The sequence below is a fragment of the Muntiacus reevesi genome, chromosome 11, assembly GCF_963930625.1.
Source record: "Muntiacus reevesi chromosome 11, mMunRee1.1, whole genome shotgun sequence".
NCBI classification, from domain to species: Eukaryota; Metazoa; Chordata; class Mammalia; order Artiodactyla; family Cervidae; genus Muntiacus; species Muntiacus reevesi.
In genome coordinates, this window is record NC_089259.1 from 76,109,713 (window position 1) to 76,133,381 (window position 23,669).

A 23,669-nucleotide genomic window follows, 5' to 3' on the forward strand; every position below is an offset into this window, starting at 1 on the left:
TCGCTCAGACCAGAAACCCAGTGTTATTCTTAAGTGCTCCTTTTTTTTTTTTTTTTTTAATACCCCACGTCTAATTTGACATCAAATCCTCTTCACTCTACATTAGAAATACACCCACAATCTGTTTTTTAAAACATTACTCCTGGTACCTGGTCTATGCTACCATTACCCCTGAAAGAAAAGAAAGTGAAAGTGAAGTCACTCAGTCATGTCCGACTCTTCGAGACCCTATGGACAGTAACCTGCACCAGGCTCCTCCGTCCATGGGATGTTCAGGCAAGAGTACTGGAGTGGATTGGCATTTTTTTCTCCAGGGAATCTTCTCGACCCAGGGATCGAACCCAGGTCTCCTACATTGTAGACAGACACTTTACCGTCTGAGCCACAAGGGAAGTACCATTACCCCTAGACGGGATTATTACAACAGCTTTCTTACTGACCTCTCTTCAGCCACGTTTACTTCCAGTAGGCTGTCTTGAACATATTCTCAGAATGGTGTTTTATATAAAACACAGTCTGACTGTGACTATCGTCTGCTCAAAAGCCTCCTATGGCTTTCCTATTTCTCCCAGTAAAAACCAAAGTCCCTTCAGAGTCCTATACAGCTAGAGAGAAGCCCTCGGTGACTCTCTGATTTCCCTGCTGATTACTATGTGCCCCCCCACCCCTCTCCCGGCAAAGCCACAGTGACCTCTTCGCCCTCCTTTGATAAACCAAGGCTGCTCCAGCTCGTGGACTTTGTATCTGTCCTCTGAGCAATCAGGAACAGCCCCAGACTTTAGGTCTTCCCTCAAGGTTATCGTCCTCTGGTTCCCCTTCCCGATAACTCTCTGTAAAATGAAAATACATCAAATTCTCATGAAGGAAACAGCTTTAAGACTTCCCTGGTGGTCCAGTGGCTAAGACTCCAAGCTCCCAATGCAGGGGGTCCGAGTTCGATCCTTGGTCTGGGAAATAGATCCCACATGCTGCAATGAAGATCGAATATCCTGTGTGTAGCAACTAAGACCTGCAACAGAAATAAACAAATATTAAAAAAAAAAAAAAGTATCTATTTAAAGAAAAGAAAACAGCTTTGTTGCCTTCTTTCCCGCTTTTTCCTGCCAAGGCAAGTATCACCAGTGTGCAGTCTCTATTTCTATCTCCCCACCACTGTACTGGAGTTCTACTCTATTCTTTAGTAGCTAGAAGTGCATCTGGGACATATTTTAGATGCTCGATAAATATATTTTAAATAACCCTGTTGGATGTGTTTAATATTAATATGATTGTTCATGTGTCCTGTTATCTTGGAAAGAAACCTTAAGACTCAGTTTCCCCACTAAAAAAAAAAAAAATGCCGCTAATACTATTGGTACTTACATGACTTGGAATTACCTTGAAGATTAAATTTTAGAGTGAATTAAAACACTTAGCAGGGCTTCCCTGGTGACTCAGATAGTAAAGGATCTGCCTACAATGCAAGAGACCTAGGTTTGAGCCTTTGGTCGGGAAGATTCCCTGGAGAAGGGAATGACTACCTACTCCAGCTTTCATGCCTGGGAAATCCCATGGACAGAGAAGCTTGGGGTCACAAAGGGTCGGACACCACTGAGCTTTCACACCTTTTTCACTTTTCAAAACACTTAGCATGATCCCAGGTACAGAATAAGATCTCAGTGTTCATGATGATTGCAATGGTGAAGATTGTTGTGTTCATGATGATTGCAATGGTGAAGATTGTTGTTATTTAGATGTTGTTATATCAACCCCCATCTGCAAGAAAATATTGGGCATGTATTCTACTCACAAAGGGCTGACAGAGGAGACATATGTATGCTGTATAAGGATTTCCAATATAAAGTAGAGAGTAAGTGCTTTAGAGAGGTTGATGAAGTATTCATGAAATCTAGGCAGAGTTTTCCTGGGACTTCTGAGTCAAAGTCTATATAGTTAAAATCACTGTTCTGACTTGCATTAGCTCTTTGAACATGAATTGAACTTTCTAATTAATAGACTAAGAATCATAATGATGATGAAGATAATTCTTTCATAGCATTGTCAAGAAGATTAAATGAGATAGGAAATGCAAGATGTTTACTAGAGGACTGACTCATTCCACAGCCCCAAACAGAATCTTAAAGCAGCCAAACAAATTTATGTGTATAGAGGAAATCCTCTGGGGACTATTTTCCTTAATTTTTTTTTTTTTTTTAATGTGATGTAAAGGGCTTGGTATATTTTTAAAAAGAGAGGAAAAGGAGGGATATGTAAGTGATTGTGGCTTAAAAAACTGAGTTAATTTTTTGAAATTTGGCTGAGCTTAACTTTTTTAAGCAACCACACTGTTGCCTGGGCTTCCCTTGTGGCTCAGCGGGGAATGAATCCACCTGCCATGCGGGAGACCTGGGTTCAATCCCTGGGTTGGGAAGATCTCCTGGAGAAGGGAACAGCTGGAGAATTCTACGGACTGTATAGTCCAAGGGGTCACAAAGAGTCAGACACGACTGAGTGACTTTCACTTTCACTACACTGCTGTCTGTCTTCTCCACAGGCTACCAAGGCTGCTTTTTGAATATATTTTTGGTGAATGGGTTAATACACTGGGTTGAAAAAATAATAAACCCAACCCAAGCTTGTCATTTATAAAATGGTCTGACTGTTAATATCCTTTAGCCACTAAGAGGAAAATTCCTAAGGACAAGGACTGCAAAAAATAGGTCAGAAATTGCGTAGATTTGAGGAAGAAATAAAAATTGAGCTCCTTAATCTGCTATAAATCTGTCACTGTTCCATCAGCCTCTGAAACAACTTAAGTGCTCTCTTTCCTGACTATTAACACTAAGCCCGTCAGAGACCATCCTCATCCCTGTTCAAAAAAAAAAATCACAGGCTTCATAATCTGGTAATTTTAACTAAGTGTTTTAATTTTTTTTTTAATGTGGACCATTTTTAAAGTCTTTACTGAATTTTTTACAATATTGTCTCTGTCTTTTGGCCACGAGGCATGTTGGATCTTAGCTCCCTGACCAGGGATTGAACCCACACCTCCTGCTTTGGAAGGCAGAGTCTTAGCCATTGGACTGCCAGGGACGCCTGTGAACTGAGTCTCACTGGGGTCCATCGAGGACCCAGAGGCATTTTCTCCACCCATGCATCTCTACTTTTGACTAAAATGTGACTTGTTTTTGATTTCTAGATATTAGTCTTCCATCAAGGATGGTAAAATAGACACCTACCTTATAAATACTATTTCCTCTTCATATGAAATTATGATAGAGAATTGTTTTAAATGTTAACATTTCTTTTACCCCATATTTTTTGGGTGGGTGCATAAGTATTTTACAAAATGTATGGCATTATATTTGGATGCAACTTCTGAACAAAATACATCAAATATGTAGAATTGTTGATAGTAACTGATAAATGATCTTTATCAAAGGATGTATACTACTATTTATTTGGATAACATGTTTTCTCTATTTTTAAGTCACAACCTGGAGTCATAATCACTCTTGAATGGACCACCCTGTTCTTTTTCTTAGCAGCTGGCAGCACTTGCCGCAGTTTGAATTGTTTCTTGCTTGTTTACTATTTAATGTCTCTGGAACTTCTCTGGAATGTAAGACTCATGAGCAGAAAACCCTCTTTGTCTTGTTCTCAACTCTGATCTCAGCGTCAAGAAGAATTTCTGATACAAAAAAGAAGCTTAATAAATATTTGGTGATTTAAAGTTGATTAAGGGCTTCCCTGATGGCTTAGTGGTGAAGAACCCACCTGCCAGTGCAGGAGACGCTGGTTCGATCCCTGGGCTGGGAAGAACCACTGAGGGAGAGAATGGCAACCCACTCCAGTTTTCCTTCCTGAGAAATCCCATAGACAGAGGAGCCTGGCGGGCTACACTCCACAGGGTCAAAAAAGAGTCACACACAATTTAGTGGCTAGAAAACAGGAACAAAGATGGTTGAACTCAGCTTTAAAGATTAGAACTCTGTCAATGCATCACTGGGTAACTTATGACCTTGGGGGAACATTTTGACTGCCGTCTTAGCACGTGGATATTTTCAAGTTCAGTCACAGGAGAAGATGGAATGAGATCAGTTCATGGGGCTGCCTGACCAGGGTCAGTGGTGTTCTAGCTGATTTCTGGGACAACATCTAGGAAGGAGGCTGAACCTGGATGAGGTAACTGGCTGCTTCTGTTTCCTTGCCAAAGTTACAGCAGGAGAATTAATTTATGCTGACAGTTTGTTTGAGCTGTGTGTGCTTTTGTGTCCATTATTATTTGCTTCACAGTAAGAATAGTGGGTGGAGGAAGAGTGTTGCTCATTTTTAAGCACCCAAATATCCCTTCAACCTACCCTAACCACATTTGGTCTTAAATCATTGAAAGGCTTTTCATAAATTTTAAATTTGTAACCTAAAAATAGTCAACCGAAAGGAAGTGACAGGGCATTTCTGAAGTGAGAACTGCTTCTAAAGAAGATGGAGAGAGAACAATGAAAACGGATTTATATTAGACTCAGCTTTCCAGAAGCTCACAAAGAAGAGGATTATTACGGGAGAATGTGGGGCATGTGGGCTTCCCCACTGGCTCCCCCACTGGCTCACTGCTAAAGAATCTGCCCGCAGTGCGTAAGCCATAGGAGATGTGGGTTCTATCCCTGGGTTGGTAAGATCCCCTGGAAGAGGAAAGAGCAACCCACTCCATTACCCTTGCCTGGAAAATCTCAGGGACAGAGGAGCCTGGTGGGCTACAGTCATTACAGTTGCAAAGAGCTGGGCATGACTGAGTGACTGAGCAAGTAGCCTGCCCTGTAAGAGTGCCTAAGAATCCAGGCTGAAGTCCAGAGCAGTGGAGATCTCTGTTTATCTTACTTGTCTAGGAGCCTCAGAAGTGGCTGCTCATTTCACCTCAGATCCACTCACTTTATAGCTATTTCTCACTCTTCTCTTCTAACTGGTGGCCCCGTGTACTGACTCAGGCAAAGAAACACAAACTTTGGAGCAGGCACCATGGTCGGAGCAAAGGGTTCTGAATGAGAACCATCTTTTCCATTCTCAACTCTCCAGACCATCCAGGATGTGTTCACTTTGTTTATCAGTTTGTTTTCCGAGCCTGATTTTCTCATCTGCTAAGTGGTGATGCAACTTGCTATGCGTTTCCCAGACATTTTGTGTGTATCATCTCTGTAAGCTTCCCAGTAACCCCACGGAATGCGTTTGCGCTGAGTCATCCTGACTAGGCTCAATCAGGTGAGGGCGGGCTAGTTACTCCTAGCCCAAGCTCTAGGCCAAGGGAGTCAGAGTCCCTTCTGTAGTTAATTTCCTAGTTATTCAAAGACCAACGTAGGCGCTGTTGTGAAGGGACTTTGCTGATTTAATTAAAATCCCTGATCAGTTAACTTCACGCTGGTCAAAGTGGGGGTTACCTTGGGCAGGCCCGACTTTAGCAGTTGCAAGGCCTTTGAGGAAAGAGGCGTTAGTCTTTCTTCCGGGAGCTCAGAGACTGAGAACAGCTGCTGCGTCTGCAATCTCTCCTTTCCTCCGGGCGCTTCTTTCTGACAGCCGCTGCGGGGTGGTGCCCAGCTTCAGCTCCAGGGGTTCCAGCCCGCCGACTCCCTTCCTGACCACTTCCCTGGGGACTTCACACTTGCTTAGCCAGCTCCCACAACAGGGTGGGCCACTTCTGTAATAAATCCCTCCATGTTGACTCCTGACTCTAACAGCGCCCCCTCCGCCCCCCGCCGCCGCCGCCCCCAACCCACCCCCAAGATGGACGCTCCCACTGAAGGAAGTCTGTTGACAGAGTCTCTTGTCTAACACTCGGGAATGAATTGTCTGAGGAGACACACGGGCCGACAAAGCAAGCGACTTGACCGGGAGAAGGGTGTCCGGGCGGAGAGCAACAGGGTAAGGGAACTCGGGAACTGCTCTACTCCATGGCTGCAGTCTTGGGTTTTACGGTGACGTGGCTAGTTTCTAGATTGTTTCTGGCCAAGCACTCTGACTCAGGGTCCTTCCTAGTTGTGCATGCATTGCTCAGCCAAGATGGATGCCAGTGAGGAGGATTCTGGGAGGTGGTAGAACATATACCATCTCCTTTTGACCTTTCCTGGATTCTTCCGGTTGGTGGTGGCTTGTTAGTTCCGGGTTCCTTACCAGGGCTTTCTGTTGTAAAATAATTCCCGCAAATGGTTACTATGGTGCCTGGCCAGGGTGGGCGGTTTCAGTCAGTATGGTTCCTCTAGCCCTATTTTGAACGCTATTATGAATATAATGAAACTTGAAGAGTTAACTAGGCGTTAACTTTGTGTTTTGCATTTCAACTCTGAAGTCTAAAGTTTAACACTTTAGGCTCTACCGCCTAAGGATGATACTGCCTGCCAAACTGCCCTGAATGATCTTAGAAGGTTGATAAAGATGCTTAAGGCTCAGCTTCTCTGTACGCGAGTGCCGAGTTGAATCCCGGAGACAGAGGTTTGGGTGAAGGAAAAAAGGATAGTTTTATTAAGGGAACATATTGGATTCCGGCCTTGAAAGTCTATGTGTTCCAACCTGGGAGAATTTAATGAGGAGTTTTATAACAATACTTCATGAATGGGGTTGTTGACAAGACTAGGATGTATACAGAGTCTCAGGAGCTTCTCTGATCCCTCTAATCTTGCCTCAGGTGGTTTCTTGACTGCCCTTCCCTTGGTTAGGGGGCTTCCCTTGGTGGCTCAGTGGTAAAGAATTCACCAAAGCAGGAGATGTGGGTTCAATCCCTGGTCCTGAAAGATCCCCTAGAGAAGGAAACGGAAACTCACTCCAGTATTCTTGCCTGGAAAAGCCCATAGACAGAGAAGCCTGGTGGTCTATAGTCCACAGGGTCACAAACTGTCGAATGTAGCTACTAAACAACCATAAGAACAACACTTCATTAGCCAGGGTTTGATAATTTGCCCTTTGGAGATCAGGAAAGGTCATGGAGGCCGGAATCTTGCTACAAGAAATGGGGGATGAAAATAGGCCTCCATGCCCAGAGCCTGACTCGGTCTCAAAAAGAAAACAGACCAGATCCCTGAAGGCAGGTGTCGAACTGATCTTGCTCTGTTCTTGTGGTTCTGTCACTTGATGATATTTGTTTTTGACTCAATGACTCAAGGAAAGGTATAAAGTCCTAATCGTGTGTAGGTGCTGTTCTTACCAACAGCAGCATTTCAGATTGCTTGAGGTCTTCTAACACCACACTTAGTCACAACCCTTTTGCACGCTTGAAAGAAATTCCTTCCCCTTTCCCCCCTTTTTTTCTCTAGGTTAGATATTTGGATGGAAAAACCAAAGCTTCACAGTCTTGTCTCAGCCTGACCTCTTGGTTTGTTTCCTTGGTCAAACTATTCAAGTACAACTGACTCATGTGCCAAGAATATAAATAATGAGCCCAATAACCTTCTCTGTGCATCACAAGAATGTCATTTAGGGTGATTAGAAAATATCTGAATGTCTGCTATGCCTATTATGGGTTTTGAGTGGTCATGATGGGTACAGCTCCATATTTTGAGAGAGATCAACAGAGGTAGTGGTCCTGCCCTTGGGGAATTTACAATCAAGTTGAGACAGGACAGCAAGCCTAAGATGAGCAGAGAAGAGAGTGAGCTCAGAGTCAAGTGTGTATTCCTTGTGTACAAATATCCAGACTGCTCTGTGCACCTTCGGTGGAGCAGTTGTGTTTTGAGGGGTTAATATGATGCTTCGTCTACAAAAACAGGAATTTTGCTTTTTAAAGAAACCTCTGAATTTCTCTGGTGGCTCAGACAGTAAAGAATCTGCCAGCACTGCAGGAGACCTGAGTTCGATCCCTGGATTGGGAAGATTCCTTGGAGAAGGAAGTAGCAACCCACTCCAGTATTCTTGCCTAGGGAATTCCATGGACAGAGAAGCCTGGTGGGCTACAGTCCATGGGGTCACAAAAAGTTGGACACAACTGAGTGACTAACAGCTAACTGGGTTTCCAGCTCCTAGGACAATGCCTGCCAGATCATTAAAGTGCCCCCTAAATATTTGTTTAGTATGATTAAGTTTTAGACTAGTTTTCCTATGCAGACAGGAACATCAGTTGATCACAGAGAAGGGCAGAGAGCAGTTCAAACAGAGAAAAGGTACTAAAAGAGGAAAAGTGTTAAATCTTCAGTCGTCCTTGAACCCTGGTGCTAACACGTCTCTGTTGTACGATATTGGATTTCCCAGGCTGTGTTCAAAGTCATATCCTGATTCTGAATTATATCTCTTTCTAAAGAAAGAGAATTCTAGCCTTGGGCGATGGCGTTCAAACTATTTCACCAAAGAGGCCTCCTAAAGTGTAACACGAATTTCTCATCTAAAATCTAAAAACAGATACAATGGCCAGGCCTGACTTTAAGGATTCTTTCAGAGTCCTTTTCCCCAGTTTGATTGTTTCTTGCTAGGGCCGTAATTACTGGGGTAAGCTTTCAAGCCCTTCTTGGGGAATTTAAGCTCATCGGGGATTTGAAAGCACACTAATGGCAGAGATAGGAGTGATCAGGAGGGTACCCTGGGTAGAGAATTTCTGTGGGAAGTTGCTTCATTGATTCCTTCCAAATGAAGCATTGGGCTGTGGTCCCCGGGTCATGGCTCCGGCCCGGGAGAGGGTAGGCGCCCAGCAGCACGGGGCGGGGCTGCTTGTTGGCGCAAAGCTTTTGGGGATTTTTATTTCATTTTGTGTTGACAGCCAGATCCATCTCCCAACCTTCCTGTTCTTTGTTTTCATTCCCAGGCTTAGGACATTAATTAAAGCCTCCTTCTCACCTTTATTCACAGAGATTCCGTCTGAAAGTTCAGGGCTGTCAGCAGAAATGTGTCATTGTGGCAGCATCAGCTCCATCCTAGGAAAATACCAATAAGTACATTAAACAAAAGAGGAGTTAAGAGAGAATAAGACAAATTTCCCAGATCTGGGCCATTTCATTGCAAATCCACTTTAATATTTTTCAGGTTACACTCGACTTGTGCATATAAAGCATGTGGAAACAAGAACTGAAATCTAATAACTCCAAGAGCAAGAATGAAATGTGACGATGTTTTCATGATTGAAAATAGGGAAGGAAATCAATTGCTTGTTCTGTGGAGTCAAGAGAATAAATTGGGTAACCAAAACTTTCATTTAGTCAGGAAGACCCATCCTTTTGTTAAGAAAAGAAATGGTTTTGTTTATCAGTTACCTAAGAAGGATCAAAGAGTGAGATCAGGAAGAGATGAACGCATTTAGGGCCTGGCTCCCAGGCTGCAAAAGGAAGTGTCAGATAGTTCCAAGCAAGCTGTTTAACCTTTCAGTGACTCAAATTAGCCATCCTTTGAAATGGCAAGCTTATTATCATCATCAAATGCATTTACTGAGTGTCCAACTTTGCACGGTGCTGGGACATAAAAAGAAAGAAAAAAGGTAAGGAATTTTCCAGAATGTGCACTAAAAGAGATACAAATGTGATTGAAAGCAGTATATTTTAAAAGCAATTACACAGGTGGGCATTAATAAGAAAACAATTTTGTTTTCTTCTAGCATTATGTATAGAGAAAATGTATATAAATGTTTTATCTGTATATGCTTATTGGCATATTATGGGGCTTCCCAGGTGGCTCAGTGGTAATGAATTTGCCTATCGATGCAGGAGACATGGGTTTGATCCTTGGGTCAGAAAGAGCCTCTGGGGGAGGAAATGGCAACCCACTCCAGTGTTTTTGCCTGGAAAATCCCATGGACAGAGAAGCCTGGAGCCTACAGTCCATGGGTTCACAAAAGAGTCGGACAAGACTTAGCGATGGAGCACAGAATGGCAACACAACCTGCGTATTATATACATGCAATTGAAAACTTTCACTTCACTCTTAATTTACTGCTAAAGACATCAGGTGGCTAAAGAGGGAAAAAGAAAACAAAAACCAAGACTCACCGAGTGTCTTCTTTGTGGCAACTGCTATAGGCCCTTCATGTTTGTTGCTTTATTTAGTCCCCAAAACATCTCTATGGGGGAAGCTCCTTGTCCACAGGTTACCTAACACTCCCGCCTGCCTACCAGACCCCGGCTTGCCCAGGAACTGAATCTGAAATCAAAGGCAAACCTGTTTTGCTTTCCAGGGCATTCACAAATTCCAATTCTGCAGAACCTTCCCAGACTCATGGTGGAACATTTCTATGCAGACATTTCTTCCTTTCTTGACTGCTGTGTCCTTAAAATACAGAAAGGATGCATTGCTTTCTACTTAGCTCTAGAAATCCATGTGCATGGACATAAAATCCCTTTATTCTTTTTGGTTAAGTTGTTGGGAAAGAAATTCAGGGATAAAGTAGACAGGGCTGCACTGAAATGCTGCTTCCTCTATTCATCGTTTGGGCTTCCCTGCTGGCTCAGATGGTAAAGTATCTTCTTGCAGTGGGGAGACGTGGGTTTGATCCCTGGGTCTGATCCCTGGGTCTGAAATATCCCCTGCAGATGGGAATGGCAACCCACTCCATTATTCTTTCCTGGAGAATCCCATGGACAGAGGAGCCTGGTGGACTATATAGTCCGTGGAATCACAGAGTCGGACATGACTGAGCGACTAACACTTTCAGTTTTCCATTCATCCTTGGTTTCCTGGGACCTTCCCCCAGTGGGTCACATGTAGACTTTACTGTCCCAGCTTGGAAGAGAAGTGAGGAGGGAAGGAGTGGCTGGAATAAGATGACTCAGGACTATCATTAACCTCACCTTACAGTTCTAGAGAAGATCGGAAAATTTGGCCCAAATGGGGATTCAGGGCTGCCCTAGATTCTAGTTATTTAGTCTCATCATCTCTGCTAAATTACCAACTTCTGAGCAGCAATCTGTGTTTGATTCATTTTTCTCTCCATGAGGTGTCCTATTTCTATCAGGCTCTCAATTCATATTTCTTTAGCAGATAGATGGATACAGCAAAGATAATATGACATGAATAAGTATGTGTCCATCTTGCACACGTGGAATATGGAAATGAAAACATCTCCCAATTAATTTGATATTTGTAGATATTCAAGCTGAAAATCCAACTTGAAAATGCATTTTTTTCCCATGTTGTTATTCAGGCTTTCTAAATTGAAAAAGAATTACATCCATAAATTCTTGACCATTTTGTGTTAAAAGGTATGACATACTATTAATTCTCTCATGAAAAACTATACTGCAAAAAGATGTGCCTTCCTTAGGGTTGTTGTTCTTTAGGTCCTAAGTTGTGTCTGACTTCTTTTGCAACCCCATGGACTGTAGCCCACCAAACTCCTCTGTCTGAGGGATTTCCCAGGCAAGGATACTGGAGTGGGTTGCTGTTTCCTTCTCCAGGGGATCTTCCTGACCCAGGGATCAAACCCATGTCTCCTGCAGAGTCTTTACCCCCGAGTCACCTGGGAAGCCCTCTGTACACACATATCCCCTCGTTCTGGGATTTCCTTCCCATTTTGGTCTCCGCAGAGCATTGAGTAGGGTTCCCTGTGCTACATAGTAGGTTCTCATTAGTTATCTGTTTTATACATGGTAGGGTATCTATGGCATGTCTCCAGATTCCCAAGGGAGTCACTGACAGACCTCATTGTTAGCTCTATTTTGGTGTGCAGTTTATTTCTAGTTTTGTTATGTACTCTGTACCTACTACTTGGGCATAAAACCAAGTGCATTAAATTCCCGAGGTGCTGAATCGCATAAGCCTGTCTCCCGATCCCATATTATCTCTGGATCAATACAAATCTTTGACTTTCTCCATTACTTTCCACTTCTGAAACTGTATCCAGTTCATCACAAAGGACCCTGAAATAGATTAAAAAAACCCAACAATGTAGGGCAGGCTAGAAGTAGTTCATGCTTATCAGCATTCTGTTTCAAAGGTTTACAGCTAGTAGTTCAGGGAGGAGTTCCTGCAGTCTGATGGGTTGTCCCTTCCCCCACCTCAAGGTTGGCCTGTGAACTGGAATGTTAAACAGAACACAGTCCTTGTCAGATTCTGTCTCCTCTCTTTGCCTGTGCTCGTGTGCTGTCTCTCAGAGGTAATTTAAGATCCTCCACATTTCTAAGCTTCACTGTACAGAATAAACATTGCAGCGCCTACTCGCTGCCTCCAGGAAGCATTGTAGGCTTTCAGAGTTCTCACCTATTCATCAAGTCTGCAGTGGCCAAGCCGTCTGTCACTTCATACAGTCAAGATTAATCCACTGAGCTGCTCCAGATGGAAAACAAAGGACCTGTGAGAACAGATTTCCTTCCTGAAACATATGCAGGGACATTTTTATGCAAAGTTAGAGGAGAGTCCTTCCCCATGCTGCATCAGTTATGTCTTGCCTTTCTATGATTAGCTTTTTTTTTTTTTTTTTGCTGTGGACCATTTTTAAACTATTGAATTCATTACAATATTGCTTTTGTTTTGTGTTTTGACTTCTGGGCCATGAGACATCAGGGATCTTAGCTTCCTGACCAGGGATCAAACTCTGAACCCCTGCATTGGAAGCTACAGTCTTAATTCCTGGATCATCAAGGAGGTCCCTCAATAATTAGTTCTTTTTTAAAAAATTTATTTATTTTTTAATTGAAGGATAATTGCTTTACAGAATTTTGTTGATTTTTGATAGGGATTGCACTGAATCTGTAGATTGCATTTGGTAGTATAGTTATTTTCACAATATTGATTCTTCTTACCCAGGAACATGGAATATCTCTCCATCTGTTTATGTTGTCTTTGATTTCTTTCATCCGTGTCTTATAAATTTCTTTGCACAGTTCTTTTGTCTCCTTAGGTAAATTTATTCCTAGATACTTAATTCTTTTTGTTGCAATAGTGAATGGGATTGGTTCCTTAATTTCTCTTTCTGATTTTTCATAGTATATAGAAATGCAAGTGATTTCTGTGTATTGATTTGTCCTGCAACTTTGCTAAATTCATTGATTAGTTCTTTATCTATGAGTTCTGAGTTTGCATTAGAGACATGCTGTTCAATAGAACATCTATGCTTGTGTCCTTACACCATGTAGGGAATGTTCTTTATCTTTGCCACCTAGTACAGTAGGCCTTGGGCTTCCCACGTGGCTTAGCAGTAAAAAAAAAATCCACCTGCCAAGCAGGAGACACAAGTTCAGTCCCTGGGTCTAGAAGATCCCCTGGAGTAGCAATTGTCAACCCACTCCAGTATTCTTGCCTGGGAAATCCCATGGACAGACAAGTCTGGTGGGCTACAGTCCATGGGGTCATAAAATGTCGGATACGGCTTAGCATGCATGCACAGTAGACTTTAGACACATGGTGTGGTGTACTTGAAATGTGACTGGTGGGGCTGAGGAAGTGAATTTTAGATTAGATTTAATTTTATTGAATTTAGATTTAAGTAGCCATATATCTGGACAGTGTGATTCCAGAGTTTAGATGTCATTTAATTTCATGCTTGTTTTCCACAGGTAGAAGCAGCAGGTAGACCATTTAGAATGTTGACACAATGTCACTCTGGGATTCTTGTCCAAGCACTAAAGCCTTTTATTGACAAGTTGAAGGGTCTCCCATTTAAGATGTTGGACCAAAGACTGGGTTGGCCTTCCCCCATATAGTTTCCCCCTTCTTCTCCCAAACCCACTACAGACATAATGTAGAAAGAGCAGAGACAGCGGAAACGAGAGCACTGGTCAACGGGTGGTGAATTTCAAACTTCTGTGAATTTAGAAAACATGCTGATGGATGAAAGAGGTTTGAAGAAGCTCTGACCTACAGTGGACAGTGGAAGTTAAAGATCATTTGCCTAGAAAACTCCTGAGAGGAGAAACTCTTGACTTGGGGTCTACCAGTTTTCCAGGATGGGGGTGAGATGGATGCAAAACATGGAGTTAATTCATACTGTATCCAAGAAACTGTTTCCCTGGGTAGATCCCTCATTAATTTTCTTGTCTCTGGACAAAGAAATGGGCAATTCAGCATTCATCTTTGGACAAAACCAGTGCTTAGTCACTCAGTTGTGTCCAGCTATTTGTGACCCCATGGACTGTAGCCCGCCAGGCTCCTCTGTCCATGGGGATTCTCCAGGCAAGAATGCTGGAGTGGGTTGCCATGCCCTCCTCCAGGGGATCTTCCTGACCCAAGGATCGAACCCAGGTCTCCCACACTGCAGGTGGATTCTTTACCATCTGAGTTATAAGGAAAGCCCTAGACAAAACTTAGAGAGTTTATATGCTTCCCCACCCCAAAACTGGATAAACTTCCTGGGAAGAACTAAAGTTACTAGTGTGAGGTGGGCTGCCCAGAATAGATCCTTCATTGAACTAGCTTTAGGGAGCTTCCTGATATTATTTGCTGTCCACCTATCCATCAAGTCTGCAAGCCCACCCATATCAACAGAGCCCCCAGACTGGCTCCCATTCAAGGAGCAGTTCACCAAAGAATATACTGACATTCAGGATAGGGAAAATGAAAGTCTGCAATTACCAGTCAGCTGAAGACTGCCCACATGCAAAAGAAAAAGATAAATAATCATGACAACAAATTCAAGAGGAAGCCAGGAAAATTTAAGGGTGAGTCAAGTGTTTTAAATGTTATTATTACTATCATGATTTTATAAAACCTTTAATTATTATCGTCAGAGAAATAAAGAAAATGTCAAATCTAAGGATAAATTCAGGATGCTATGAAATATGAGTAATCAAGGACACAAAGATCTCCTGAAAATTAACAATATTGTTAACATAAACATGTTAATAAATAGAAAGGTTAGTGGCAATAATTGAGTAAAAGCCCCAGAAAATTCAACAAACAACTTAACATGTAATATCAGAGAAAGATTAAAGCATAAGGGAACAATAGAGAAGGGCCAATGTCTGATAAATAAGCATTCCAGAAAGAATGAACAGAAATAAACTATGAAATGAAATTAAAGATACAACAAAAAATGTTTCATGGGGCTAAAGGATGACCCAGATCTCTTAATTAATATTACACACCAATGTTAGAAGGATGAATGAAAAAATATTATAAGAATGATATGGATCAAATAGGTCAAAAAGGAAAACATGGCATGGATATAATACCTGGTGAATTACCAGCAGAAAAAGCTGTTGACTGCTTGGCTGGGAACAGGCATTTCTACACTGCTTGTGTGTCATGACTTCTGACCCCGGGGGAAGGAAATGTGTTGACCTCTGTCTAGCATGGGTCCCCAGGGAGTAATATTTACTAGAAATGTAAATACTGATTTTGAACTGCAGTGCTTAAATTATAGTCAAACCTCCCAATTAACCATAATTTCAAGCCAGAATATAAATATCATTAATCTCGATAATGTAAAAGTTTATAGTTAACTGAAGATGGGAGAGAAAGGTTCATCAATATTGCTCTATTTATAGGCTAAGTACTCAAGGGATAGTGTTTACCATTGGCAGAACAGTAAATAGTGGTTTTCAACATATCATTTGATCTTATAGATGGAGTTACTAGAGAAAGAGTTTTCAAAAATTGGAGAGAGAAAAATAATTGTGAGAAGGAATATCAGTTAGCTAAGTTCACAGCCTCTGTGATCTGGAGTTAGTACATAATGCCTACATAGAAATAGTGGTGTAAAAATTATTAACATTTATGAAGATAATAAAGAACAACATGAAGAAAAAGCAAGGACAGTGGTTAGCTCTTGGGAATGAAGCTGAACAAGAAGTAGAATAAAGTGGATCGAGAGCATTGCTTTTATGCTCTGTTAGTTTTCCTTTTAACCATGAACATGTTCAGTTCAGTCACTCAGTCATGTCCAACTTTTTGTGACCCCATGGACTGCAGCATGCCAGGCTTCCCTGTCCATTACCAACTCCTGGAGTTTGCTCAAACTCATGTCCACTGAGTCACTGATGCCATCTAACCATCTCATTCTCTGTTGTCCCCTTCTCCTCCTGCCTTCAATCTTTCCCAGTATTAGGGTTTTTTTCCAGTGAGTCAGTTCTTCGCATCAGGTGGCCAAAGTATTGGAGTTTAAGCTTCAGCATCAGTCCTTCCAATGGATATTCAGGACTGATCTCCTTTAGGATGGACTGGTTGGATCTCCTTGTTGTCCAAGGGACTCTCAAGATTCTTCTTTAACACCACAGTTCAAAAGCATCAATTCTTTAACACTTGGGTTTCTTTATAGTTGAACTCACATCCATACATGATTATTGGAAAAATCATGACTTGGAATAGACAGACCATTGTTGGCAAAGTAATGTCTCTGCTTTTTAACATGCTGTCTAAGTTGGTCATAGCCTTTCTTCCAAGGAGCAAGTGTCTTTTACTTTCATGGCTGCAGTCACCATCTGCAGTGATTTTGGAGCCCCACCAAAAATAAAGTCTCTCACTGTTTCCACTGTTTCCCCATCTATTTGCCATGAAGTGATGGGACCATATGCCATGATCTTAGTTTTCTGAATGTTGAGTTTTAAGCCAACCTTTTCACTCTCCTCTTTAACTTTCATCAAAAGGCTCTTTAGTTCTTCACTTTCTGCCATTAGGGTGGTATAATCAGCATATCTGAGATTATTGATATTTCACCTGGCACTCTTGATTCCAGCCTGTACTTCATCTATCCCAGCATTTTGCATGATGTACTCTGCATATAAATTAAATAAGCAGGGTAACAATATACAGCCTTGACATACTCCTTTCCCAATTTGGAACCAGTGTGTTCTTCCATGTCCGGTTCTAACTATTGCTTCTTGACCTGCATACAGATTTCTCAGGAGGCAGGTAAGGTGGTCTGGTATTCCCATCTCTTGAAGAATTTTCCACAGTTTATTGTGATCTACATAGTCAATGACTTTGGCATAGTCAATAAAGCAGAAGTAGATGTTTTTTTGGAACTCTTGCTTTTTTGATGATACAATGGATGTTGGCAATTTGATCTCTGGTTCCTCTGCCTTTTCTAAATCCAGCTTGAACATCTGGAAGTTTATGATTCACATACTGTTGAAGCCTGGCTTGGAGAATTTTGAGCATTTCTTTGCTAGCGTGTGAGATGAGTGCAATTGTGCTGTAGTTTGAACATTCTTTGGCATTGCCCTTCTTTGGAATTGGAATGAAAAGTGACCTTTTTCAGTCCTGTGGCCACTGCTGAGTTTTCCAAATTTGCTGGCATACTGAGTGCAGCACTTTCACAGCATCGTCTTTTAAGATTTGGCATAGCTCAATTGGAATTCCATCACCTGCACTAGCTTTGTTTTTTAGTGATGCTTCCTAAGGCCCACTTGACTTTGCATTCCAGGATGTCTGGCTCTAGGTGAGTGATCACATCATCATGGTTATCTGGGTCATGAAGATCTCTTTTGTACAGTTCTGTGTATTCTTGCCACCTCCTCTTAATATCTTTTGCTTCTGTCAGGTCCATACAATTTTTGTCCTTTATTGAGCCCATCTTTGCATGAAATGTTCCCTTGGTAGCTCTAATTTTCTTGAAGAGATCTCTAGACTTTCCCATTCTATTGTTTTCCTCTATTTCTTTGCATTGATCACTGAGGAAGGCTTTTTTTTTTTTTTTTTAATCTCTCTTTTCTATTCTTTGGAACTCTGCGTTCAAATGGGTATATCTTTCCTTTTCGCCTTTGCCTTTCATGTCTCTTCTTTTCTCAGCTATTTGTAGCGCCTCCTCAGACAGCCATTTTGCCTTTTTGCATTTCTTCTTCTTGAGGATGGTGTTGATCCCTGCGTCCTGTACAGTGTCACGATTCTCCGTCCATGGTTCCTCAGGCACTCTATCAGATATAATCCCTTGAATCTATTTCTCACTTCCACTGTATAATTGTAAGAGATTTGATTTAGGTCCTACCTGAATAATCTAGTGTCAGGCTTCCCTGATAGCTCAGTTGGTAAAGAATCTGCCTCCATTGCAAGAGACCCTGGTTCCATTCCTGGGTCAGAAAGATCCCCTGGAGAATGGATAAGCTAACTACTCCAGTATGCTTGGGCTTCCCTTGTGGCTCAGCTGGTAAAGAATCTGCCTGCAATGTGGGAGACCTGGGTTCCATCCCTGGGTTGGGAAGATCCCCTGAAGAAGGGAAAGTCTACCCATTCCAGTATTCTGGCCTGGAGAATTCCATGGACTGTCCATGGGGTTGCAGAGAATCAGACATGACTGAGCAACTTTCACTTGAATGGTCTAGTGGTTTTCCCTACTGTCTTCAACTTAAGTCTGAATTTGGCAATAAAGAGTTCATGATATGAGTGACAGTCCACTCCTGGTCTTGTTTCTGCTGACTGTATAGAGCTTCTCCATCTTCAGCTGCAAAGAATATAGTCAATCTGACTTTGGTGTTGACCATCTGGTGACGTCCATGTGTAGAGTCTTCTCTTGTGTTGTTGGAAGAGGGTGTTTGCTATGTCCAGTGTGTTCTCTTGGAAAAACTCTGTTAGCCTTTGCCCTGCTTCATTTTGTACTCCAACAATCATGTTAACTTGATTAATATAAAAAGTATACATATGGATACATTCAACTTTCAGAGATCATCTGAAGCTACTGAATATATTTTAATACTCTGAGCAAATAGTGTGCCTAAACTGACAAAATCTGCATTTAATCAATGAAATAATAATTGATGAATGGTAATTAAATGCTAATTTAGTCAATTAAAATGATGTGGACCATGGCGCTTGAATATCATAGAAGATGTGTCAATAAATTGGATTGGTAAATGAACAAAACAAGAAGTTTATATAAAGAGAGGCAGTAAAGCTTAACCTTTAATTCATGTGCTATAGGCCAGGCAAATGGTTTGATTTTTGTTCATATCATTAAAGTCAAAGAATTTTACTAAAAAATATTCCAGGTTCCACTGACCTCAAAGCTATCAACTTTTCACTGGGTACCCAGGCCAGGTTCTTTTTTAAAAATAATTTTATTTATTTGTTTATTTTTTGGCTGTGCTAGGTCTTCATTGCTGTGTGGACTTTCTCTAGTTGTGGGGCATGGGCTTCTCATTGTGGTCGTTCCTCTTGTGGATCACGGGCTCTAGGGCTCATGGGGTCAGTACTTGTGGCCTATGGGCTCAGTAGTTTTGGTTTCTGGGCTCTAGAGCACAGGCTTAGTAGTTGTGCTCATGGGCTTAGTTGCCCCAAGGCATATGGGATCTTCTGGGACCAGGGATCCAACCTGTGTCTCCTGCATTGGCAGTCAGATTCTTTACCACTGAGTCACCAAGGAAGCCCCAGGCCAGTTTTCCTAAAATGTTTTCACCTAAAGATGACTTCCCACCTCACTGCAGAAAAGTTTTTGTCAGAGATAAAAGATGTACATAAATTACGAAATCAAACCCTGAGACGTCTTCATTGAATTGTCTTACACAACACATCTTCCGGATGTTGACCTGGGGAGCTAAAGATGAACTTCTGACTTGAACTCTCCTCCAGGTCTTTGCTTCAACCTTCTTGAGCCATGCTGTCCAGCGCCGCCTGTTCCCATCAACCGTCCCAGGTCCTGAGCGCTCCCTCTTATCTCCATGTTCCACCAGGACCCAGATCGCTGAGCCCGCAATGTACGCCTTCACAGCCTGACTGCAGGGGGGCCTTCTTTCCATACACAGCGTGACTCTAGTCGTGATGCCCACAGACATATCCAACACCTAGTAGGTGCCCAGTACCCTATTTGCGTGCAATAACTCTTCCATATTTGAATCCCATCAATCTGACGAAGAGGCAGAGTCTCTGAATGCTTAAGTGTCTCATTCAAAGTCACTTAATGACTTGGTCAGAGGCGAGACTATAATTTGAATACAGGAAATCTGCCTCTGGGTCAAGCATTTTCTCTAGGACCTCATAGCTTCCTTTCTGGGTGTTTCCAAGGTTCTAGGTATGTGGACCATTGTCTTCTCTTAATGTGTTGGCCATTCTGTGCGGGAGGGAGAAAGGGATATCTGTAAATGTTTTTGTCTCTTAGTTGCAAGGTCAGAATCATTTTGGGAGGTGGAGTCAGTTCAGGTCACAAGGATCAAATATTAATAATTCGTGCTTGTGCCCTTCAGGGGGCTGCAGTGTGACGCAGTGGAGATCGTGATCTGACCCACTCAGGGCTCTCCCTGTGGCTTTGAGGAGCCACTTCTCTGAACCTCAGTGTCCTGAGCTCTCAGGTAGGAGGAAAAGGCTGGCATGCCAGTTGCTCTGCATTGCAACTGTCAAACGCCTGCCATCAGCAGACATTCCTAAGGCATACATCTATTTCTGCCTCCCTTACTTTGAGTTCCACTTTGCACTATTCTGCTGTTAATTATTCCCCTCTATTCTCTTGCCTAATTTCATATGTCATTAAAATAGTTCCAGCTGCATTTTCCTCTTGCTGTTTCTTTGGCTGTAACACCTGCAACAGGGTGAGACCTGAGCTGAGCCCGTTCGGTCCAAGAAGAACTCAGGCCTCTCACTTCCTGCTCCCCTTCACCTGCTCTGTCTAGGGCAGGTGGCATGTCCCCTCACACCAGCAGCCCTGCGGTGACACTCTCCCCATCTCTCTGCTTATCTCCTGACAGCTGGGCCGCCTCATCGCTCTCCTGTCTGTACAGTTCTATCGATCAGACACTCGGTAACCTTGACGGTGTCACTTGACATCTTCTCCATTGAGAGAGCATCCTCTGGCTCCTGCAAGCTGGTTCTGGCAGAAATTAAAATAAGAACAAATCCAAATCAACATGGTGAAGTTAAATTTTCATTTTTCATAGATTTCAAATTTTATGAGTAACTCCAGTTTGAGGGAAAGGCAGTGCTAAGTTTAGAGGCTTTCTGGCTTGTTTTCAGGGCTTCTTAGCTCAGACACCCCTCTCATCATTTCTCTGTAACCTCTACCTGAAACCAGCAGTGAGATTTCAGGGCCTGAGAAGCATCACTTCCTTCAAGGTACATGGAGACCTTTGCCAAGGTCAGGCAGGCATCACTAGGTCTTGTGGGAGTGCGGGGAATTGACCAGTGGGCCAGCCCACACATCCTGTCTCTCTGCTTCCTGTTGCTCCAGGGTTCACTTGGAGGAGGTAACTTGAGTGAAGACAGAAGACTCTGCCGGGGACATCCTGTCACTCATTATAACACCCAGGGCTCCCATGAGCTTAGAAAGAAGAGATGAGATATGCAATTTCCATTAACTGTTTGGGATGCTAAGAGGAGTTACTCTGATTCTTGTGGCTTTAAAATGTATCCTATGGTCCTAAATAAAAGCACCCTGGATGTTAGAGTAAATGGGAGTAAATAACTGAAATACATTTATTTTTGTGTTTTTAATTGATTATATGGAGTAATAAGTGAACCCCCCCTTAACACACATAGGCATACTTTTTCCTTTGACTTGGAACTTGAGTTAATTCTTATTGTCCAGGTCATTGGAAGTAGTTGAATTACGTAATTTCTTTTTATACTTGCACTTAGCTTTCCTCTCCTCTAAGAACACAGGGGAGAAGATAATAATCATTAGATCAATATAAACCTTCTCTTTTTAAGCTTTCTTGCATACTAAAAGTCACTTCAGTTGTGTCTGTCTCCTTAGGACCCTATGGACTGTACCTACCAGGCTCCTCTGTCCTTGGGATTCTTCAGGCAAGGATACTAGAGTGGGTTGCCATTTCCTTCTCCAGGAGATCTTCCCAATCTAGGGATGGAAATGAAGTCTCTTATGTCTCCTGCATTGGCAAGTGGGTTCTTTATTAGTAGTGCCCACCTTAAGCCTTCAGCAAAAGCAATAAAACAGTTTTCCCTTTAGTGTGTTATAGAATATGATCAAGGAACAGAAGTTCAAAGGTGACTTAATGATACTCTCATTAATGAGTGTTGTGACCTTTGAGACACTGCTTTGCCAACAAAGGTTGGTCCATCTAGTTAAAGCTATGGTTTTTCCAGTGGTCATGTATGGATGTGAGAGTTGGACTGTAAAGAAAGCTGAGCACTGAAGAACTGATGCTTTTGAACTATGGTGTTAGAGAAGACTCTTGAGAGTCCCTTGGACAGCAAGGAGATCCACCCAGTCCATCCTAAAGGAAATCAGTCCTGAATGAGCACTGAAGAACTGATGCTTTTGAACTATGGTGTTAGAGAAGACTCTTGAGAGTCCCTTGGACAGCAAGGAGATCCACCCAGTCCATCCTAAAGGAAATCAGTCCTGAATGTACATTGGAAGGACTGATACTGAAGCTGAAATTCCAATACTTTGGCCACCTGATATGAAGAACTGACTCATTTGAAAAGACCCTGATGCTGGGAAAGATTGAAGGTGGGAGGAGAAGGGGATGACAGGATGAGATGGTTGGATGGTATCGCCGACTCAATGGACATGAGTTTGAGTAAACTCCAGGAGTTAGTGATGGACAGGGAGACCTGATTTGCTGCATTCCACGGGGTCGCAAAGAGTCAGACATGGCTGAACGACTGAACTGAACTGAACTGTGACCTTTGAGAACTTTTTGTGAAAATATACTTTGCTTTCTCCTCTTTAGCCAGCAGAACTGTATCTAGTCTTGGTCTGGTAACTTTCAATCAGACCCCTCACCTGTGGCCGCTTCTCATGACAACACAGCTGAGCAGACACTCTGCTCTCTGCTTCTCATGCCACCAGGAGGAAGGGCTTTGGCACATCAGCTCAACCACAGGTCATAGGTGAATCGTCCTGAAACATTTCTGGAGCCTCGTGGGTAAAACAGCTGTGGCAAATCGCATCATATCATTTTATAGTGGTCTTATAGAAAAGGAAAATAATCGGAGAGGTAACCTGATTCGGACACTTTTCTCCAAGTCAAACCTCAACATTCTATCACTTAGTCACTACCTTTTTTTCTTACATGATGGGACCATTTCAAAGCTGAAGGACAGAGTAGATAACTGTTTATTTGCTTTTTCCCATGAAAAAGAGAATCACACTCATTTCCTTCCTGAAACAAAATCAGGGACTTCCAGTGTAACTCTGTGTGAACAGACAGCCAAGGCAAATTGCAGCTGTGGGTAATTAGGAGACAACCTCCCTGCCTGTCCCAGCCCCCGCCGCCACCCCAGGGTATTTTCCCGACCCAGGGATAGAACCCAGGTCTCCTGCATTGCAGGCAGATTCTTTACCACCTGAGTCACCACAGAAGCCTGGCATATTCTTTACAAACACCAATGGAAAGAAAATGAATATGTCTTCTATGCTGTGTAATTACCAAAAACATGGCACACACATTTGAAAAATCACCACTTACATGCGCAGGGGCTATTATCTTGAAAAGTTTAATAGCCTATAGTTTGGGCTTTTGTTTTTGAACTATAATTGCATGGTTTTTGCAGCAACAAGACCCTAATTCAATGGCCTGCTGTTCCTACTTGATAATGCATCCAGGATGAGTAACTTACGTCAAGAGGGTTTTAGGTTCCTCTGGAAACATGTCTCTTGTCCGACTTTCTGTTTCCCTGGGCATGGCTCGAAATCAAACATCAGACATGTTGCCTGGCAGAGAAGGTTGCTTAGGAAGCCGGCCAGATAGAGTCATCTCTTCTCCCTCCTTTCTCCAGGACTAGATTAATAGATAATACAGCAGCAAAATATCAACTAAGGCTTGCCAAGTCTGTCAAGGCTGTAAGAATTCATTTTGAATCATTGGACATTTGAAAACATGACTACAGGACTTTAAAGGAAAGCTCTCTGGGGAAATATACCTAGGTAGGGAAAAGATTTCACCTTGCTGTGATCAATCACCTTTCAA

General features: G+C 42.4%; 1 long non-coding RNA gene across 1 annotated transcript; it reads left to right on the forward strand.

Annotated features, from left to right (window-relative positions):
* Nucleotides 1–5,783: 5,783 nt before the first annotated feature.
* LOC136144531 (uncharacterized) lies at nt 5,784–21,066 on the forward strand. The gene is made up of 3 exons (XR_010658565.1): nt 5,784–5,892; nt 8,974–9,125; nt 20,963–21,066. It is a non-coding gene; the product is annotated as an uncharacterized lncRNA (long non-coding RNA).
* The last annotated feature ends 2,603 nt before the right edge of the window (nt 21,067–23,669 follow it).